The following is a 20,912-nucleotide window of genomic DNA, read 5'->3' on the forward strand; positions in this document are numbered from 1 at the left end:
TATTCAATTAACCTATAGCGCTAGTTCTTTGGACTGTAAGGGAAACCGGAGCACCCGGAGGAAACCCACACCAGCAAGGGGAGAACATGCAAATTCCACACAGAAATACCAGCTGGCCCAGCCGGGACTCGAATCAGTGACCTTCTTGCTGTGAGGCAACAGTGCTAACCACTGTGCCACCCCTGCTTTGGAGTATATTTTGAAATGATTTTCTTAATAATTACTCCAGTCATCATTATTGTGTGAAATATGCTGCTATTAAACAGTAATTGTAATTTGAACTATATTTTGTAGGACAGTTATGCAGTATATTAATATTTTAAAGTTGCATTGTAATTTCAAAACAGTACATATAATAATTGTAATTACTGTATATTTTACAGTAGGGATATTCATTACTGTAAATACATAAAGAGCAAAATAAATGTCAGTGCAAATGTAAATACAGTTATTTTGCTGTAATTGATTTACTGAAGGTTACTGGGGAACTGTTGCACTACAACTACACTGTTAACAATGTTTTTGGTAAATTACACTGTATTTAACCGTAATAAGTATTGCATTTTACTGTATTACAGTTATGCAGCATGTTACTGTATTCTAAAGTTGCGTTATGAAAATTACTGTATATTTTACAGTACACAATATTGTAAATACATACAGCAAAATAAATGGCACTGTTACGACCTCAAATGTCTAGGGCTGAGGTTGAACATAAAAGTTAAAGAAAATAAATAAATAAGCAGTTAGCAGGATTATGATTTAAATGACCTTACAGGTTCTTTTATTGTGAGAAGACGGAAAAAGTTTGGATTTACAAGAAACAAAGAAATGAGTGCAAGCAAAAATAGCTTCAGGGCTGAGCAAGGCCAAAATAATAAACAAAACATTAACTAACTCCACCCTAAAGATAACTTACCTAATGAATCCAAAAGAAATAAAGAAAATAAATTACAAATACTACCCTTACTCCTTAACTAAACCAAAAACAGGAGAGTCAAAGTAAATGGCACCTCCCTACCTAGTTTACAGCTTATATCAGACAAAATATATGTATGACAGTTACTGTAAGGAGGGGAGAGGAAAAAGGTGGAGAGCACCTTAAAGTTCACAATTTATAATGAACCAGAAACAGCACTACAACATAGAGCTGCACGATTCTGGCTAAAATGAGAATTGCGATTTTTTTGTCTAAAATAAAGATTAAGATTTTCTCACGATTCTGTAGATATAAAATAAAGGTTAATATGAGTGCGCTATTATTATTGTTATTCTCAAACATGTGGTAAAACAGCAATAGGCTTTGTGTAGCTGTACTGTTGGTTGAAATGCTAAATTTTGTATAGACTTGGAATGGTGTACTGGAACAGACTTTCGATTTGTCCTGATCATTAATGCTGATGATAATTCTGATGTTGAATTATTGTGTTTGAGACATTTGCTTACAATCGGTCATTTCCTGCTTAAAATCTGTCACTCATGTGATTTTCGTGAATACAGAAGACTGGGTGAGTATTTTTGCATTTCGCTGGGTTTGGGATACTTTTTGGGCTGGAATCAGACTAGGGATGGGAAGATTAACCGATATGTATCGATACGCGGTCATGCGCGTGCACGATGCGAGTGCATCGGTAGAGCAGCAGAGGATGAATGAAATTTTGGAAGCAAATCGAGATGCATCGGTTTTTGCGAGATGCATCGGTTTTTCCAAGATACAACTTATATTTTTAATATAGAATGTATTTTTTATTTATCAAAAAGTGTTGTCAACCTGTTTTTGGCGCATAATTTAATCGACCTACATAAAGTATGCATTAGCAACGGGCTTGCGGATGTGTACACTTACACTACAACTCAGTGTATCAGGTGTGCGGATGAAGCTAGTGGTGCGCCCTCAGAAAGCGCGAGAAGAAAAACAAACATTTTATTCCTCACTGAGTTTTAAATCTAAAGTATGGCAACATTATGGATTCTGCAAAAAGGAAGGACGACTTGACAGGACAGATGCAATTTGCAAAATAAACTGTAAAAATTCAACTGTAGCTACCAGCTCCAAAAGTGGTGAGAAAAGCATTGAAAGTTTTCTCCATGTGCAACAGTTCTGCTCGCTCTACGCCAAAAACGAATGCTATTGCATTGTTCATCTGCAAAGATATTCAGCCTAGTGTCACGGAGAACGAAGGTTTTAAACACCTCCTGTTCATTTTTATTTATTTATATTTTTATTAGCCTGTTGTTTACAGTGATAGTGATGTTTCAAAGCAACATAACACTGCTAGTTCACGACCTTAAGTTTTGAATATTCAGTGGCACAATATATCTTTGTAAAACTTGTTTTCATAGTTGAAAAGTTAAATCCCAATTCTTGTTGTGCAATGGTAAACCTTTATGTTGAAAGAGTGCAAATATATACATTTATAATATATATTGCACTTATACATTCTGTTTATCTTGAAAATACTTAAATAATATGTGCTATATGTTCTAAAATGGCCCTCTACTGTAAACTGACACTCTGGCTCTGAGAGAAAAGCCAGTTTGTAAAAAAAGTCTTGGTTTTACTTGGTTAAAAAATAATCAAACTCATTCAATGGCACAGAATCCTTTCTTACATCATCTCATAAACTTGATCTAATAAGTTAGTGCTGAATTATCGCATTGTATCGTGATATGGGTGTAAATCGTATCGTGTTGCATCGCAATGTCACAAATGTATCGCTAATATATCGGATCGTATTCTTTGTATCGAGATGCGTATCGTATCGGCATTATAGCTTAGATGCCCAACCCTAAATCAGACAGCTACATCTGGCAACACTGTGTGCGCTTTCGCTTTAATTTTTACTGCTAAGAGCGTTTCACTTCACACGCAGCTCGCAAACGACCACTCTGTGCCACAAACTGAATGTTAATAACAACTTTATTACCTGTTATTCACAGCATATGCAGGTTCTGTTCACTAAAGTAGACTTCATTCAGAGGCGCGCCATCCCTGTGGTAACAGCTGACGTTCAGCTCACGTCACGTGTGTTTTTGAGGTCGCAAATACATTACATGAAGCCAGAAATAACATTTTTGAGGTGAATTATATCTAATGAATGCAGCATGTGACTCTTTCAACACCATTTTTTAGGTGTCCACGTTGCTGAACAATGTGTGTAAAACAATGTGAAGACTTGTGCAGCCACCACTGCTTCTCTCCTGAACTTGAAAATATGATTGACAGAATCGTAAAAATGCTGGATTAAGATCGTCTAGGGGGTCAAATAGAGATCGCGATCTTTTTACGATTAATTGTGCAGCTCTACTACAACATGAACGACACATTCTATGAAAAGCTCTCCGTCTCTCCCCCCAGCGATCTGACACCATCGGTTTCCTTTTCAAAAGATGCTGCATTCTCCGAGCACCAACCACTGCGCACGCATGCAGCACGTCCAATTAGGGCGGGGCGACCTGGAAACTGGAACGGGACAGGAAGAGAGAGAGAGAGAAAGAGAGAGACACACACAGCGGCACAGAAACAACCCAATACAAAGACGCTCATGTGTAACAGCACGGTAAATGTAAATACAGTATTTATAAATATTTTTGCTGTCACTGATTTAAAGCAGGGTTTTTCAAAGTCTAAGACAGTGGGCCTCCCTTTTGACACAACTTATCCATTGGCACCCCCCTCCTCCCAAACACGCACGCACGCACACGCACACGCACACACACACACACACATACACACACTGTTAGACATTTCAAAGGGTTTTTACAGTAACTTACTGGCAACACTGTTGCCAGTAAGTTACTGTATTTTAGATTTACAGTATACAACTTTAAATCCGTTTACAGCATGTTACCGTAGTGTCTGAAAATGGTTAACTACTGTAAAAACCTAAGTTAACAGTTAGCTACTGTAAACCTTTTAATTTTGTCCTAAATATTTTATAATATAATTTTATTAATATTATTTTAATACTATAGACCTAAAAAAGACACAATTACAAAATATTAACAAAATAAACACTCTTTATTTAAAACATTGGAGATGCTTAAAACAAGCTTAAAAATGTGTAAAAACATTACATTTCAATCATTCAAAATATTTTATTTTAAGAAAAAAAAAACATTGAAAATGACAAAGCACATTAACATACATGTACAAAACTAATTTAAGTGTCTGACCTGCATATTGTTGAGAAAAAAAAAACCAATTGTACTAAGTACTACTGACATTAAACCAGACACAATTACAAAATATTCCATTCTTTAAAACATTAATAATGCTTAAAGCATTTAAGGAAAATGTGTGAAAATTACATTAAGCAATAAAATCAACACATTAAAAATAAATAAATCACACAAAGCACTAGAACATACATGTACAATAAAAATTTAAACTTCTGAATTGCATATTGTTGGAAAAATAAATATTTGTAACTATTAGCCGACTCAGAAACAACCCAACTTTAAAATATTAGTAGTTCTGGTGTCAAATGCTCAACAAGGTCTGAATTCACATGTTCAAATGCAATTCATCTTTATTTCTATTGCACTTTTACAATGTAGATCAATGATGTCAAAGCAGCTTAACATAGAAGTTCTTGTAAATTGAAGCTGCTTCAGTCCAGTTTTCAGAATTGAAGCAGTAAATGTCACTGCTGAAAGTCCAAACACTGAAGAGCAAATCCACCGATCCACCAATCGTAGCCAAGTGATCCAGTGGCGACAGTGGCATGGAACAAACTTCACCAACTGACGAAAGTGTAGAATAAAATCCCTTGAGAGATACCAGGCTCAGTTGGGCACGACCAGTTCTCCTCTAGCCAAACTTGTGCAAGGCCGCAGTCTAGGCACCGGAGGCTTGAAAGTTCACCAGCGGGTGGTCAGGCTGGCCCATTGGATCAATGCGGAAACTCATTGATCACGTGTGTCTTTTAGGATTCACATCTCCATGACCACCACAGCATCTGGTCAGGATTTGGCCCAGTCCAGGATTATGAAGAACTCTGGATAAGGACAAACAGACTAACATAAGCATAGAAGAAGCTTGTTTAAAAAAAATAAATCATATACTGGTTAATTATTTTGAAGCATGGCAGCTAGGTTGGGGTAGTTTTCAGCTGGTACTGAGCAACTGGCTCCTGCTCATAACCTGCTCACTACCATGTTTAAAAGATAACTAACCAGAATGTCTGTTTATTTTTTTCCCTAACAAGGTTTTACAAAAACATTGTAGCATTTGTGATGGGTTGATTCACTGCAGGACAGATTAGACTATTTGTTTTATGTATTTCTAATAAACTAAAACTGACTGAATACTGATAAAACTATTGAGAGTGTCTCACCTAATACAAGTTCTCAGTTAGCTGGTGAAAGAAGGATAACTCACTGTTGTTCATGGTTGTCATTCTCTTCATTACTTCTCCTGCTATCTTCTGGCCCACTTTGGTTGTTGCTGTGCATTTTGTTTCATCCTCTGGAATTATTTATACAAAAAATTGTATTATTTTATTTATTACAAAATATTTAGGCAACATGAAATGGGGAAAAAGACATTTAATACATAGACAAATGCATGTATCCCAATACTAATTATTGTATTTTGAAATGTCTGACCCATGACAGACCTCAATCTGCTCAAAAATATTATAAACAAAGATGAAAAAAAAACCTACTAAATGGTTTAATAAAAAAGGGAAAACGATTTTTTTATTTAGCTAGCAACTAAACATGTGACACATTTTGTATTAAAAGTAACGTTACTATATTGAGAAACAAATAGATGTACAGTACTTACTGTTGTATGAGGTCCAGTTTGCACAGGCAGGCTCCCAGTATTCTATATTGAGACTATAAAAAAGCCAAAAATACAGATAAGAATACCATGCTACAATCCACAACCTCCACACAACTTTTTTTTATTTGTTTACCTTGGTTGCTTACTGGTCTTGCTTATTTTTTAAGCATAAGGCTGTGCTGATCAAGATGTTCCTCTGAAATGCTGTTTGTTTCTTCAGACAAAACCTGCTGCTGTGCCAGTGCCATATCTAAACAGAAAAAAATATAATGGTAACAATTATGTTAAACCAAATGTCAAGAGTTGTGATAAAAAATAATTAGCAAACAATAAATAGCAAAAAGGTGGTTATTAGCATAATGCATAGAGGTAAAATTGGTTTTATATTAGCAGATTCAGACTTCCCCCTTAATAATTTAATTTCATAAAAGTATTATTTGCAAACTCTAAATAGCGAAATCATTTTAGCAGCTAATGACTATCAAAGTACAACATGCTCACGGTCAAATAAACAGTGTTAATGTTGATTTCAAGTCATACTGGGATGCTAATTCTGATCGAATATTCAAAGTAACATGGTAAACAGTATAGAGTCTTCTAAATGAACGAATGTGCGAATATAAAACCAACTTTACCTCTATGCATATTGTATATATTTAAGTTAACGTTCTTATAGGTTACGTCGCGATGTTATTTTCTCAAGCTAACGTTATAAGTTACTCTAAACCAGAGAAAAATAAGTTCACAACATCTAATATATATAGTATAAATCAATATAAGTTAAACGTTGCACGTTAAAATGAGTTTGAGTCCAATTCAGTATAAACTTAGCTCAGTTTAGCTAACAGTTAACATTACCATTTTAAGATCGCTTCAGCCAATGTTGCTGAGCAAACAAATGCTAATAGAGGTGCTCAAATCAATGTCGAGTGTTGTCAGCACAGACAGACGCGCTTTTACCTGGATTATTTGTTGGTCTTTCATTCATATTCTTCTGGGGGAAAACACTCTCTGCCGGACCGTTGTCTCGTGCTAAGTGTCCTCCAAAACTGTCTGCATACCTCTGGTTCCCTCCTAAACCAAAACCCGCTGCAACACCGGTTCCTATGTAAATAAATAAAAAGATATGACGAGAACAATGGCTAATAGTCATAAACAGACTTATTTAAAGTAATAGTAGTGTTAATGTAATAAATTAAATAAAGGTAACATCTTAATAGATGATATATTTCTCAAATGGGCGAAATAACGCCAAGCCAGAGAAAATAATAATAGCCAACTTTATACTTTACTTTGTTCTATTCTCGTCCACAAAACATTCTGTAAAATGAAACACTGCCTCAGCTTACCAGAGTAAAGTTTGTTAAATCCAGTATGTTCTTCAGGCACACTAATAAATTGTCCTCCAGAATTGCTCCAGGGTCCTCAGGCAAAATGTGGTGCAGAGTAGTCGAATCGCCGCAAGGTGGCGTTGAAGCAGTTGTGGAAAATACAGTATAATACACGAATTTTTACAAATACAGTACATCGCTGTATATGTTGTTCGACGTCACACTAAATTCCCATAATGCAACGGTAAATACAGTTATTTACCGTAAAAGGAATTTGCAGTATTACACTGGGTGAAATACAGTAAATAACTGTGTAATTTACAGAAATGTCTAACAGTGCACACACACACACACATATATATATATATATATATATATATATATATATATATATATATATATATATATATATATATATACATACAGTATATATAAAGACACAGACAGATGTCAGACTGTTAACTCACTTTTATCATCATTTGCATGAAAGTGCAATTATTTACAGAATATTTAATAGTATTTAATAGTATTTAAAGTATTTAATATAACGTTTTTAAAACTAGGATGATGGTTCAATATGAATAGAACAGATCCAAGAACTGTCCATCCCAGTCAAAACAGTCGAAGTTTAGCGGGTCTCATGCTGTCATTAGCCAAAATATTTTGACAAACCACACATAAAGGTCGTGGTTCATCAGCTGGTCCTGTCCACGTAAATCCTAAACTCAAATACTGATCATCATATCGTCGTCTTTTGGGTTTAAGCCCTGAACTTGAAGGCTTTTGTGGCGAGGGGGCGTGGCCAAGAGCCGTGGGAACAGAGTGTGGCCACCGCGTCAGTGGATACACCTGCGGTGCGCACCTGCCTCGAATCCCACGGAAGAAGCTCTGGATCATAAAAGGAGGAACGAGGGCAGAGGAAGCCGAGAGAGGACCGGGCCCGGACATATTTTACTTTTGCTTTCAATTTGACGACAGTCTCCGTGAGGAGCTGCCGTCACTGTTATTAATAAATCATTTTAAAACTGCGTCGGTTCTCCGCCTCCTTCTTCCCGGCGGCCAAAGGGCCGTGAACTTCATTACAGCTTTGAATCGGCGGGGTCTCAGAAACCAACCCATTGTATTAGCAGGCATATACCTGTATTGGCGGGCTTGCCAAACAGAAGCAAATTCACAGCTATTCACAGTAAAAAAGGTTTACTTATATTTGACATATTATTTTTTTTGCTTTGTTTAATTTAAACGTTTAAATATAATAAAAATACATATAATGATTAAACTTAATAATTATATTTTTATTATATTTTTTCCCGCGCCTCCTCTGACATGCTCTGGCGCCCCCCAGGGGAGGCGTGCCTCACACTTTGAAAACCCCTGATTTAAAGTAAGTTACTCTCGAACTGCTGCACTATAACACAGTGTAGCAAATTACACAGTATTTAACTGTAATATAAACTGTATTTTACTGTAGAAAAGTTATGCATCATGTTGCATTGTGAAAGTTACTGTATATTTTACAGTAAAAATATTCAATACTGCAAACACATATGACTGGAGAAATGGTGCTGTAAATAAAAACACCGTATTTTAACTGTAATTGATTTAAAGTAAGTGACTCTCAACATAGTTAACATTTTTGCAAATTACACTGTAGTTAACTTTAATATATGTAATTTACTGTACTACAGTACGCAGCATGTTACTGTATTTTACAGTTGTATTGTGATAAGTTTACAGTAAATATATACAATTCTGTAAATACATATACAGCTAAATAAATGGCAATAAAGTAATTCAAGTAATAATGTAAACGTAATAAATGTAAATAAAGTCATTTTTGCTAACAGTTTGCTTAATTTACAGAAAGTTACTGTAGATTTTACAGGAAAATGTAAACAGTGTATATGTAAAACATTACATTTTATAAACAATTCTACTTAGCAACATTTAATTTGCAAACTTTGAGAAAACAGTGATATACTGCCATCCTTTTTATATTAAACATTTTCAAGCATAAACATCAACAAACGTAGTTCAATTCATTATTGAACACTGATTAAGGCAATAATCTGCAGTGTATAATTGCTCATTGATTTCCACATAGTCCTCTGATTGTATTTAACATCTTACACAAACATGTCCAAACTGTTTATTTTCTCATTATACTCAGACTGGTAACAACATCCTCTTTAGCCTGCAGTCATTCGCACACAAATGCGCTAAATAAATCTAATATAACTGTCACGACAATACTGCCATTGTTGCTTCCAATTGGTCATCCGTTAATTCATCTGAAATTGCAATTGCTTAAAGCATTAATTTACTGCATTCCTTGGTAAATTAGTTTTCGTGTGTGTGCGTGTGTGTGTGTGTGTGTGCGTGTGTGTGTGTGTGTGTGTGTGTGTGTGAGAGAGCTGCCAGCAAGAGGTAAAATGAATGCAGATGGGAATCAGTCGAGGCTGCAGCGATTCTGGATTATTCTGCATTGTTATAAACTATGAGTCTCACACCAGTGGTTAATTTACGAATGCAATCATTTATAATTATGCAGAAGGACCACATTTAAATATAAATATAATATGATTGGAAGAATTCAGTCTTTTAAAAGCCTGAGGTCAATTAAGCATCTGTACAAGGAATATTGATCTGTCATTTTTTTTTTCCTTTTCCAGGGTTGTGTGAAGGTTGATGTGGAGGTTTATTAACTCAAACTAACACCTGCATTTCTTCCAATTAATTTCCAAGGATGACAGTTATGCACTACAGAATATCATGTACATGGAGACATTTTTCATCTCTTCTTTCTGTTTGCATTAATGCATTACCTTTAACAAAATTCTGTTTAAATTGATGTCATGGATTCAATTTAAACAGATATATATACACAGCCTTATTCCAAAATGGATTAAATTAATGTATTTCCTCAAAACTCTACACACAATAGCCCAAAATGACAATGGGAAAAGATTCTTTGAAATTGTTGCCAATTTATTACAAATACAAATCCTGAAAAATCACATGTACTCAGTATTCACAGCCTTTGGTGTGAAGCTGTAAATTGAGCTCAGGTACATTCTGTTTCCACTGATCATTCTTAAGATGTTTCAGCAGCTTAATTGGAGTTCACCTGTGGTAAATTCAGTTGATTGGACATGATTTGAAAAGGTTTACACCTGTCTATATAAGGCCCCAGGGTTGACAGTGCATGTCAAAGCACAAACCAAGCAATAAGCCAACAGAATTGTCTGTAGACCTCCGAGACAGGATTGTCTCGAGGCACAAGACTGGGGAAGGTTACTGAAAAATTTCTGCTGCTCTAAAAGTTCCAATGGGCACAATGGCCTCCATCATCCGTAAGTGGAAGATGTTTGGAACCACCAGGACTCTTCCTAGAGCTGGCCGGCCATCTAAGCTGAGTGATCAGACGAAGGGCCTTAGTCAGGGAGGTGATTAAAAACCCGATGGTCACTCTGTCTGAGCTCCAGCATTCTTCTGTGGAGAGAGGAGAACCTTAAAGAAGGACAACCATCTGTGCACCAATCCACCAATCAGGCCTGTATGGTAGAGTGACCAGACGGAAGCCACTCCCTGACTGGAATTTGCCAAAAGACATCTGAAGAACTCTCAGACCATAACAAACAAAATTCTCTGGTCTGATGAGACTAAAATTGTACTCTTTATAGTGAATGCCAGGCGTTATGTTTAGAGAAATCCAGGTTCATCAACAGGCTAATACCTAAAGCATGGTGGTGGCAGCATCATGCTGTGGGGATGTTTTTTAGCTGCAGGAACTGGAAGTATAGTCAGGATAGAGGGAAAGATGAATGCAGCAATGTACAGTGACATCCTGAATGAAAACCTGCTTCAGAGTGCTCTTGACCTCAGACTGAGGCGACGGTTCATCTTCCAGCAGGACAGTGACCCAAAGTATACCGCCAAAATATCAATAGAGTGGCTTCACAACAACTCGGTGAATGTCCTTGAGTGGCCCAGCCAGAGCCCAGACCTAAATCCTATAGAACATCTCTGGAGAGATCTGAAAATGGCTGTACACTGTCGCTTCCCATCCAACCTGATAGAGCTCGAGAGGTACTGCAAAGAAGAATAGGCGAAAATTCCCAAAGACAGGTGTGCCAAGCTTGTGGCATCATATTCATAAAGACTTGAGGCTGTAATTGCTGCTGAAGGTGCATCAACAAAGTATTGAGCAAAGGCTGAATGCTACTGTACATGTGATTTTTCAGCTTTTTATTTGTAATCTTTTTTCACATTGTCATTATGGGGTATTGTGTGTAGAATTTTGAGGAAACAAATGAATTGTATCCATTTTGGAATAAGGCTGCAACATAAACAAATGTGGAAAAAGTGAAGCCCTATGAATACTTTCTGGATGCACTGTATAAAGCATATTATGTGCAAGTTAATTTCTACTTCAATGTTTAAACTTCTGTGATAACAAATAAAATCTCATTATAACAGAGAAGTAAATATTAAACAACATTGCAAAATATTAGTTGCTGCTTTCATAAGATTTTAAACTTATTTAGCATTAAAGTGACATTAAAGGTTAAAACATTAAGTTGAATCTCATTTAGTAAAAAAGTTAAACATGGTTAACCTACTTTAGTGGTAAAAATAACTTTTTTTGTTTTACATAGTGAATGTTTTTTTTTTTTTTTTTTACTGTGAATATATTTATCTCGACCAAGTATTAAATAAAATAAATAAAAGAATAAGTGATTGTCTGCATCTCATCGCTTAAAAAAACTGCTTGCTGATAAGTAAATGAATAAACATTTTCAATTTCATTTACATTCATTAAACCATACAGATTCAACATGTAGTTAATAAGCATTCTGGGGCTGAACTGTGACAAATGTTTTGTCAATTTATTGTTTTGATGCCTGAAAACGCCTTTTCATCTTTGACCCATATTCAATATTAATGTCAACAATGTAATGTTTATAACAGGATTCACTAAAGGCAGTTTATATATAGTAACGTGGCATATTTTATATTGTGCTCTTTAATCATTAACATTTTTCATCTTTGAAATGTGTTCCTGTTCCTTGTTCCTGTTCTGTTCTTTTGTTTCATTTGCTGACTGAACACAAATGCAAATATTTTATGCACAATGGAGCATAAAAACAGGCAGATTTCTATGAAAAACTGTGACATTTTCTCATCAGTCACTTTTAACCTGCTTTACATGTTGTTTACTGAAAACACAACTCTAGAACGAGTATCTAAACACTACACTGTAATATCCTTAAATTTACAGTTTGATTATTTTTATGCTTTTACATTCATGGATTTTAACCTGTTTTGATTTACAAACCTAAATCAGAAAATGTTTGGACAGTAATGCAAATTTAAAAAAAGAAAATAGTGATTTCTACATTTACTCTGAGTTGTATTTCATGACAATATGACAAACATAATTTAATGTTCCAATGTTTTATAATCTAATGATTTAATGTTTTATGTTCTTCATGATTTTTTTATTGTTTTGTTTTTCAAAAAACACACGTATTCCAATTTTGGTTCTTGCAACACATTTCAAAAAAAGGTTGGGACAGAAGCACTTTAGGGCTAGTAATCATGTAAACTGGTTAAATAATGATGTGATGTGAAACAGGTGATGTCAACAGGTGACTGTAATTATGATTTGGTGCAAAAGCAGCATCCAAGAAAGGTCTAGTCCTTTAGGAGCAAAGATAGACTGAGGATCGCCAGTTTGCCAACAAGTACGTGCCAAAATAATTGAAATGTTTAAAAAATAATGTTTCTCAAATAAAGATAGAAAGACATTTGGACATTGGCTCCGGCACAGCGGTAGCATAGCCCTTGCTGACGCCAGATGTCGCTGACGCCTGTGAGCACCTCTCAAAAAATGAAACTACACATTGCAACGATGCGCAGCACAAGCTCTGTGATTGGTTGGTTTGGAAAGCCCAATGGAGCGAGTGTTTACAAGTGTCGAGTCCCATAGAGGAGCTACAGATGGAGACTGTTGTTTGTGTTTACCTTTTGATTAAAGTTGTTGCACGTCTGCCGGTTCCCGCCTCTGAGCAAGTTTTAGCACATTTCATGCACATTAAGGTAGCATTCAGAAAAAACAAAACACCTGCAAATGAATTTGAAAAAGAGGAATATTAAAAAACTACTGCCAACTAGTGTTTCATAAGTGGTATTGCACAGCAACACAAACAGCATGCAGAAGTATAAATGCACAACAACGCAAAAGGCATGCATCATTCACTCAATGCAGAAGTACAAGTATAAATAGTATGAATATATAAATATAAATAGTATCAAGTATAAATAGAATAAAAAGTATGAAGTATAAATCACCTTTTTAAGAGCGCATGGCTAAGCTGAACAACTGCGATCTCCAATCCCTCACTGCATCAAAAATTCATCCATATGCAATATCCAGCCTGAACTCACGAGGAAATGTAAGTATTTTACGTTTGGTCAGTTTAGTGGCTAATTCGTACGAATTCGTACGAGTTCAGTCGTACAAAATTGTACGATTTTAAAAAGGAGGTGTGGCACCTAACCTTACACCTAAACCCAACCGTCATTGGGGGATGAGCAAGTCATACTTCATTCATACGAATTAGCCACTAAATCAAAAAGTTAAGAATTGCCGTGAGATTGTGTTGGCAATATCACCACATGGGCTCAGAACTACTTTGGAAAACCTTTATTAAGTACAGTGCCAAAAATATATACTTACATCCAAAAATGCCAGTTTAAACTGCACTGTACCAAAAGTATGCCCTATGTTCAAATTTCGAAATCACAACTTTTTTTTGCAATCACAACTTCATTTCTGTGAAAGGTGCTACATAAATTAATTTGTACTTACTTTTGAAGTTTGATAAAGTGACTTTGTATGTAGTTTCAAGTAATATGTCTTAATTGGTGCTGTAAATTATACCTGGTAATAAACCTAGTAATACAGATGCCAGTACTTTGTCTGTTCTTTTAATGTTTCTCAAACAATATATAGTTTCAAACTACTAAAATGCCAATAAAAGTCCCTTTGTCATACTGCAGAGTTGAATTTTCAAGATCAAAACTAGACAGAGCAGAGATAAAGGTCCCATAATGCATTTCATTACTGTCAATGAGCTCTAAAATACAAAACTTATTATTTTTACAGTGTACAACAAACGAGTTAGCTAAAGATTAAGATTTGACAGAAAATATTGAAAGGAACTGAATGGCATATTCACAACAATCTTTTAATCATGTCCACGGGGCTCTTGTTAATGTATTCCACTACTGAGCGTTCAAAGAAATGCAAGATTAAATCAGCCAAAACTGAAGTGAAACATTTTAGTCTTTTTTCCTCATTGAGCAGCACTGAAAAGTTCTTTTCATGCCATTCAAGGCTTTGATTCTCCCCTAAAAAGCAAAACTATTGTTTACAAATCTGTCATTATTCTCAATAAAGCACATCTTTATTAGTCAAATCTGCGTGCGTGGAAAGCAAACAGCATTTCAAGAAAGACTGACACAAAACCATCTTTCATCATTGCCATTTTTTGACATTCATTTCCGATTTGACCCACATCTCGCAACGAAATTACAAGATATTCTGAGTCAATAAATTGCAGCTTGATAGGATTTTGAAAGGGGACGTTAATCAAAGTAAATATCAAGATTCTGTGCACTGATAATGGTTTATAACAGTACTTTATCGTCTCATCTTAGCCTGCCGTTCACCTAGCAAACACTGACTGGGAGAGAAACAGCAAGGCACTGAACTTTAATTAAATATCCAGCCTTAATCCTTATGGAGTCGAGATGCTATAAATAGCAGCATTCAGAAACTGTGAGTGTTTTTTTTTTGCACGTCTTGCTCTTTTCAGTTTTACATGAAAACTAATAAGAAAGTATTGAAGTTTCTGCAGCATTTACAGGAAATCCCCATGAACGCCTTTCCTGTGGCCCTCTATAACATGCAAGCATCAGGATTTATTGAAGCTAAGATTTGTTATCTCTTCCGCTGCAATTACAGTTGCAATTTGCAAAGAAGGAGACGCGGTTTGTTCGGATAAACAAAACGATCTACAGCCCTGGTTGGGGTCAGGAAATTTGCAGCTTCCCTTCAAATATCAAAACAATCAGCAAGACCTGAACACGAGCCTCACAGTCATGACACAAAGTGCCCGTAGAGTTCGCTGAAACACAGAAACAAATCATCACTTAGCATGCTGAGAGAGAGAGAGAAAATCAAATTAAAGCCACAAACCTCTGTAGGAAGGGTGTTTTAACTGGCTGGCGATTGTGAATCAAATCTTCAGCAGTCTATTTTTACGTTGTTGGTCTGTCTGTATAAGAAAACAAAGTTCAATTATCTCTCCTTGAGTTATCCACTTTTTCACAAATTGCACACTTAAACTGTGAAAACTGAAATCCACTGCAAATTACTCAGAGTGGTTAAGGCGCATCGTGTCTGCTTTTATACACACTTTGCCAACCAAAGTGCATAATTGAATTGGATTCCTTTAACTTTTATGAGGGGGAATTTTGAGTGACTTTGGTTATGCGCTGTATGAGCTGAAGCATAATCGACAACTGGCTGTCAATGTAATTGCTGCGGATAACAGAAGGGTACACTGTGCTGTCAATTTCTGAAGCAATTGTGCCAATGTACTGCTGTCAGTCAGAGCTTTCATTAAAAGTAAAAAGAAGTAGAAGAGCAAGAATCGAGAGGTTATAACACATTGGGCCCTATCTTACACCCGGCGCAATGTGGCGCAAGGCGCGGTGCAATACTTGTTTGCTAGTCTCAGCTTGGCGCAAGAGTCGTTTTGAGGCGTTGCGCCACACTGTTTAAATAGCAAATGCATTAGCGCTCATATGTGCGCCCATAGGCGTTCTGGTCTAAAAAGGAAGGCGTTCTGAGGCGCACTGCTGGTGCGTTGCTATTTTGAGAAACTATAAGAGATTTTTCATTAGACCAAAACAAACCTGGTCTAAAGTCCCGCGCAGAGTTGCGCCTCGCTTACACACTGCTTAATACACACAAGATGTCGAGCAATACGCAAATATCTTTACATAGGAAAAAATTAAAATATTAAGGATATATATATAGGATATAATAAGAATATATAAAGGATTAAAATATTACAAAACATATTATTTTCTAGCCTACATAATTATGAAAAACCACAGCTTTTATGTCTTCTTCATCTCTGGAGGCTCTCAGTAGTTCATTCATAACAATTTGCTTTTGTATAATGTTATTATTATTAGCAGTATTATTTATTATATCCATTAAATATTTGTTTTATTTAAAACAAGCTTAGATTTGCCCACCTGCAGGTTTTAGACCGTATGGGGCACAGTTTTTTTGAACACACCTCGTTATTATTGTTCATTTATTCGTTTGCTGGAAATTAGAACTGAATTTAGAAATAGTTTTGAAACAAATCTTTGTGCTTAACAAACGAAATTAATTATTTTTAGGCTAATTGATGTCTGTGCGTAAAGGTTTCCCTATCTACGAGAGCGAAAGTGAAAGTAGATCATTTATCTCTCATTCTCGCGTGGTAAATGCTCTGTTAACTGTTTTCTGTTAAAAAAAACTGTTAACTGTTTGCTTGCGAAATGCTCAGTTTTTCCACTTATACCTACTTTACGTCATGTAAATAGCAAATGTGCTTATGGCGCGATGCAACTGGCTCTTAAGGGGAATGGGAGATGAGACTTTGATTGGTTTATTCTCAAAACACACCTATAGCTCATTATGAAAATAAACTCAACCCTTTTAGACCATGCGCCACGGCGCAAAGCGGATTTTTCAAATTATCACTTTAAAATGAACAGGTTAACTCACTTAAGAAAAGTCAACTGATCTTTTTAAAAGCAACAGGTTCACTCACTTCTCTAAAGAAAATAAAAGTCAACTAATCACTTTAAAAGAAAAGTCAACTAAAGAAAAGTCAACTAATTGCTTCAAAAGCAACAGGTTACCTCACTACAAAAAGTAAACTAATCGCTTCAAAAGACAGGTTTATGCACTCTTTTTAAAAAAAAGTCAACTAATCCCTTAAAAAGCAACATGTTTATTAACTTTTTAAAAGAAAAGTCAACTAATCCCTTAAAAAGCAACATGTTTATAGACGTTTTAAAAGAAAAGTCAACTAATCGCTTAAAAAGCAACATGTTTATTAACTTTTTAAAAGAAAAGTCAACTAATCGCTTAAAAAGCAACATGTTTACTCACTTTTTAAAAGAAAAGTTAACGAATCGCTTTAAAAACAACCAGTTATCACCCTTTAAAAAAAGTAAAGTCAACTAATCACTTTAAAAGCAACAGGTTAACTTACTAAAAAAAGTCAACTAGTTGCTTTAAAAGTCAACTAATCACGTTAAAAGCAACAGGGTAACTCACTTTTTTTTTACGAAAAGTCAACTAATCACTTTAAAACCAATGGGTTAACTCACTCAAAAAAGAAAACTCAACAAATCACTTTAAACCAACAGGGTAACTCACTTTTTAAAAGAAAAGGCAACTGATCGCTTTGAAAGCAACAGGGTAACTCACTTAAAAAAGAAAAGTTAACTAATCGCTTTAAAAACAACAGGTTAACTCACTTTTTAAAAGAAATTCACAAATCACTTTAAAAGTCAACGAATCGCTTTAAAATCAATGGGTTTACTAGCTTTTTTATTTTAAGTCAACTAATCACTTTAAAAGTAACAGGTTTAATCACAAAATTTCTCTAAAGTAAAGTTAACTAATCCCTTTTTACAGTGTGCCTGTGCATACTAATAGACTGATTATATATTATGCATGAAATGCCCTTTTACATAACAAAATGCATTTTTAGCAGTTTACAGTGATAATAATGGTCTCTTATTTAAAAACGTACACTTAAAAACACATTTTTAAAAGTCTGCATATTTTGGGCCCAAAATTTATTTCAAAATTTGTATTAATAAGTAAATAAGCAATGGCTAAAATGCATAAAATGTTTTCTGCTTTTAGTTGAAAATTGTATGTATGTATGTATGTATGTATGTATGTATGTATGTATGTATGTATGTATGTATGTATGTATGTATGTATGTATGTATGTATTTATGTATGAATGTATGTATGTATGTATGTATGTGTGTGTGTATGTATGTACTGTATGTATGTATGTATTTATGTATGTATGTATGTATGTATGTATGTATGTATGTATGTATGTATGTATGTATGTATGTATGTATGTATGTACTGTATGTATGTATGTATGTATTTATGTATGAATGTATGTATGTATGTATGTATGTATGTATTTATGTATGAATGTATGTATGTATGTATGTATGTATGTATGTATGTATGTATGTATGTATGTATGTACTGTATGTATGTATGTATGTATGTATTTATGTATGAATGTATGTATGTATGTATGTATGTATGTATGTATGTATGTATGTATGTATGTATGTATGTATTTATGTATGAATGTATGTATGTATGTATGTATGTATGTATGTATGTATGTATGTATGTATGTATGTATGAATGTATGTATGTATGTATGTATGTATGTATGTATGTATGTATGTATGTATGTATGTATGTATTTATGTAAGAATGTATGTATGCATATATGTATGTATTTATGTATGAATGTATGTATGTATGTATGTATGTATGTATGTATGTATGTATGTATGTATGTATTTATGTATGTATTTATGTATGAATGTATGTATGTATGTATTTATGTATGTATGTATGTATGTATGTATGTATGTATGTATGTATGTATGTATGTATGTATGTATGTATGTATGTATGTATGTATGTATTTATGTATGAATGTATGTATGCATGTATGTATTTATGTATGTATGTATGTATGTATGTATGTATGTATGTATGTATGTATGTATGTATGTATGTATGTATGTATGTATGTATGTATGTATTTATGTATGAATGTATGTATGTATGTATGTATGTATGTATGTATGTATGTATGTATGTATGTATGTATGAATGTATGTATGTATGTATGTATGTATGTATGTATGTATGTATGTATGTATGTATGTATGTATGTATGTATTTATGTAAGAATGTATGTATGCATATATGTATGTATTTATGTATGAATGTATGTATGTATGTATGTATGTATGTATGTATGTATGTATGTATGTATGTATGTATGTATTTATGTATGTATTTATGTATGAATGTATGTATGTATGTATTTATGTATGTATGTATGTATGTATGTATGTATGTATGTATGTATGTATGTATGTATGTATGTATGTATGTATGTATTTATGTATGAATGTATGTATGCATGTATGTATTTATGTATGTATGTATGTATGTATGTATGTATGTATGTATGTATGTATGTATGTATGTATGTATGTATGTATGTATGTATGTATTTATGTATGTATTTATGTATGAATGTATGTATGTATGTATGTATGTATGTATGTATGTATGTATGTATGTATGTATTTATGTATGAATGTATGTATGTATGTATGTATGTATGTATGTATGTATTTATGTATGTATGTATGTATGTATGTATTTATGTATGTATGTATGTATGTATGTATGTATGTATGTATGTATGTATGTATGTATGTATGAATGTATGTATGTATGTATGTATTTATGTATGTATGTATGTATGTATGTATGTATGTATGTATTTATGTATGAATGTATGTATGTATGTATGTATTTATGTATGTATGTATGTATGTATGTATGTATGTATGTATGTATGTATGTATGTATGTATTTATGTATGAATGTATGTATGCATGTATGTATGTATGTATGTATGTATGTATGTATTTATGTATGTATGTATGTATGTATGTATGTATGTATGTATGTATGTATGTATGTATGTATGTATGAATGTATGTATGCATGTATGTATGTATGTATGTATGTACTGTATGTATGTATGTATGTATCTACTAACTTTACTTAAAAAGTGAGCAAATCTATCAATTTTGAAGTGTTTCTCAAAGATACACATGAAACCGTGTCCTCTTATTGCCCTTTTTGGACTTTCTCTGAATATAGCAGGGTTATCGAGCTTTACTGCAAACCCCCTTACATTTCTGAAACTGTTAGCAAAACGGTGTATTCTGTTATTATGGAAACACAGATTTCCCAAAAGTATTGACAACTAGTTGTGAGATGAGCTTCATCCATTTGGAAAAAATCAGGTTTACAATAAATGCCAATACAAGGGCTTTTTTTAAACTATGGGACTCATTTAGAATTTTCTTTTCTTGCATGTCAGTACAAACTATCAATCTAAATGTTAAGGCCATTCAATTGCAATGCAAAGATAATTAGGTACTTTGTATAATTTTTTGTAATGTTGAGTTATCAAGGTGTCACATGACCAGCTATCTGTTTGGAAGATCGCTGGCATACTACACTCACGTCATTCAGGAACTACATATCCCAGCATGCCGTTGCACACACCAGTCACCATTCACCATTAATCACACACAGCTGAATACCGCCATCATGAATTGTTTGCACTATTTATACACATTGCACACACCAGTCAATGCTGAGTCTTTGTTTGTCAGTACCTGTATGGTTTCAGTGAATGTCATCCTGTTCATACTGTTTCTAGTTATCTTTTGATGATTGTTTTGTTACTTTTTTTGTACTTTGATCAAAGATTTGTTTTTGCAGTTTTCAATGCCCTTTATGATACTAGAGTTCTTGATTTTTGACTTCATTTGTTTTTGCCTGCACG

General features: G+C 34.2%; 1 protein-coding gene and 1 long non-coding RNA gene across 3 annotated transcripts in view; one reads left to right on the top strand and one right to left on the bottom strand.

Moving 5' to 3' along the window:
- The window catches only part of sec23a (Sec23 homolog A, coat complex II component), a 175,667-nt gene that overhangs the window by 118,526 nt on the left and 36,229 nt on the right, over positions 1-20,912 (top strand). The gene's annotated exons all lie outside the window — the stretch shown is intronic.
- Positions 4,079-7,229, bottom strand: LOC137488071 (uncharacterized). Of its 2 annotated transcripts, XR_011006958.2 has the most exons (6): positions 7,141-7,229; positions 6,752-6,895; positions 5,925-6,041; positions 5,792-5,844; positions 5,384-5,470; positions 4,079-5,000 (listed from the first exon to the last, which is right to left on the bottom strand). It is a non-coding gene; the product is annotated as an uncharacterized lncRNA (long non-coding RNA). The 2 variants fall into 2 exon arrangements; XR_011006959.2 differs by lacking the exon at positions 7,141-7,229 and having other exon boundaries at positions 5,792-5,833.

This window comes from Danio rerio, chromosome 17, assembly GCF_049306965.1.
Source record: "Danio rerio strain Tuebingen ecotype United States chromosome 17, GRCz12tu, whole genome shotgun sequence".
Classification (NCBI taxonomy): domain Eukaryota; kingdom Metazoa; phylum Chordata; class Actinopteri; order Cypriniformes; family Danionidae; genus Danio; species Danio rerio.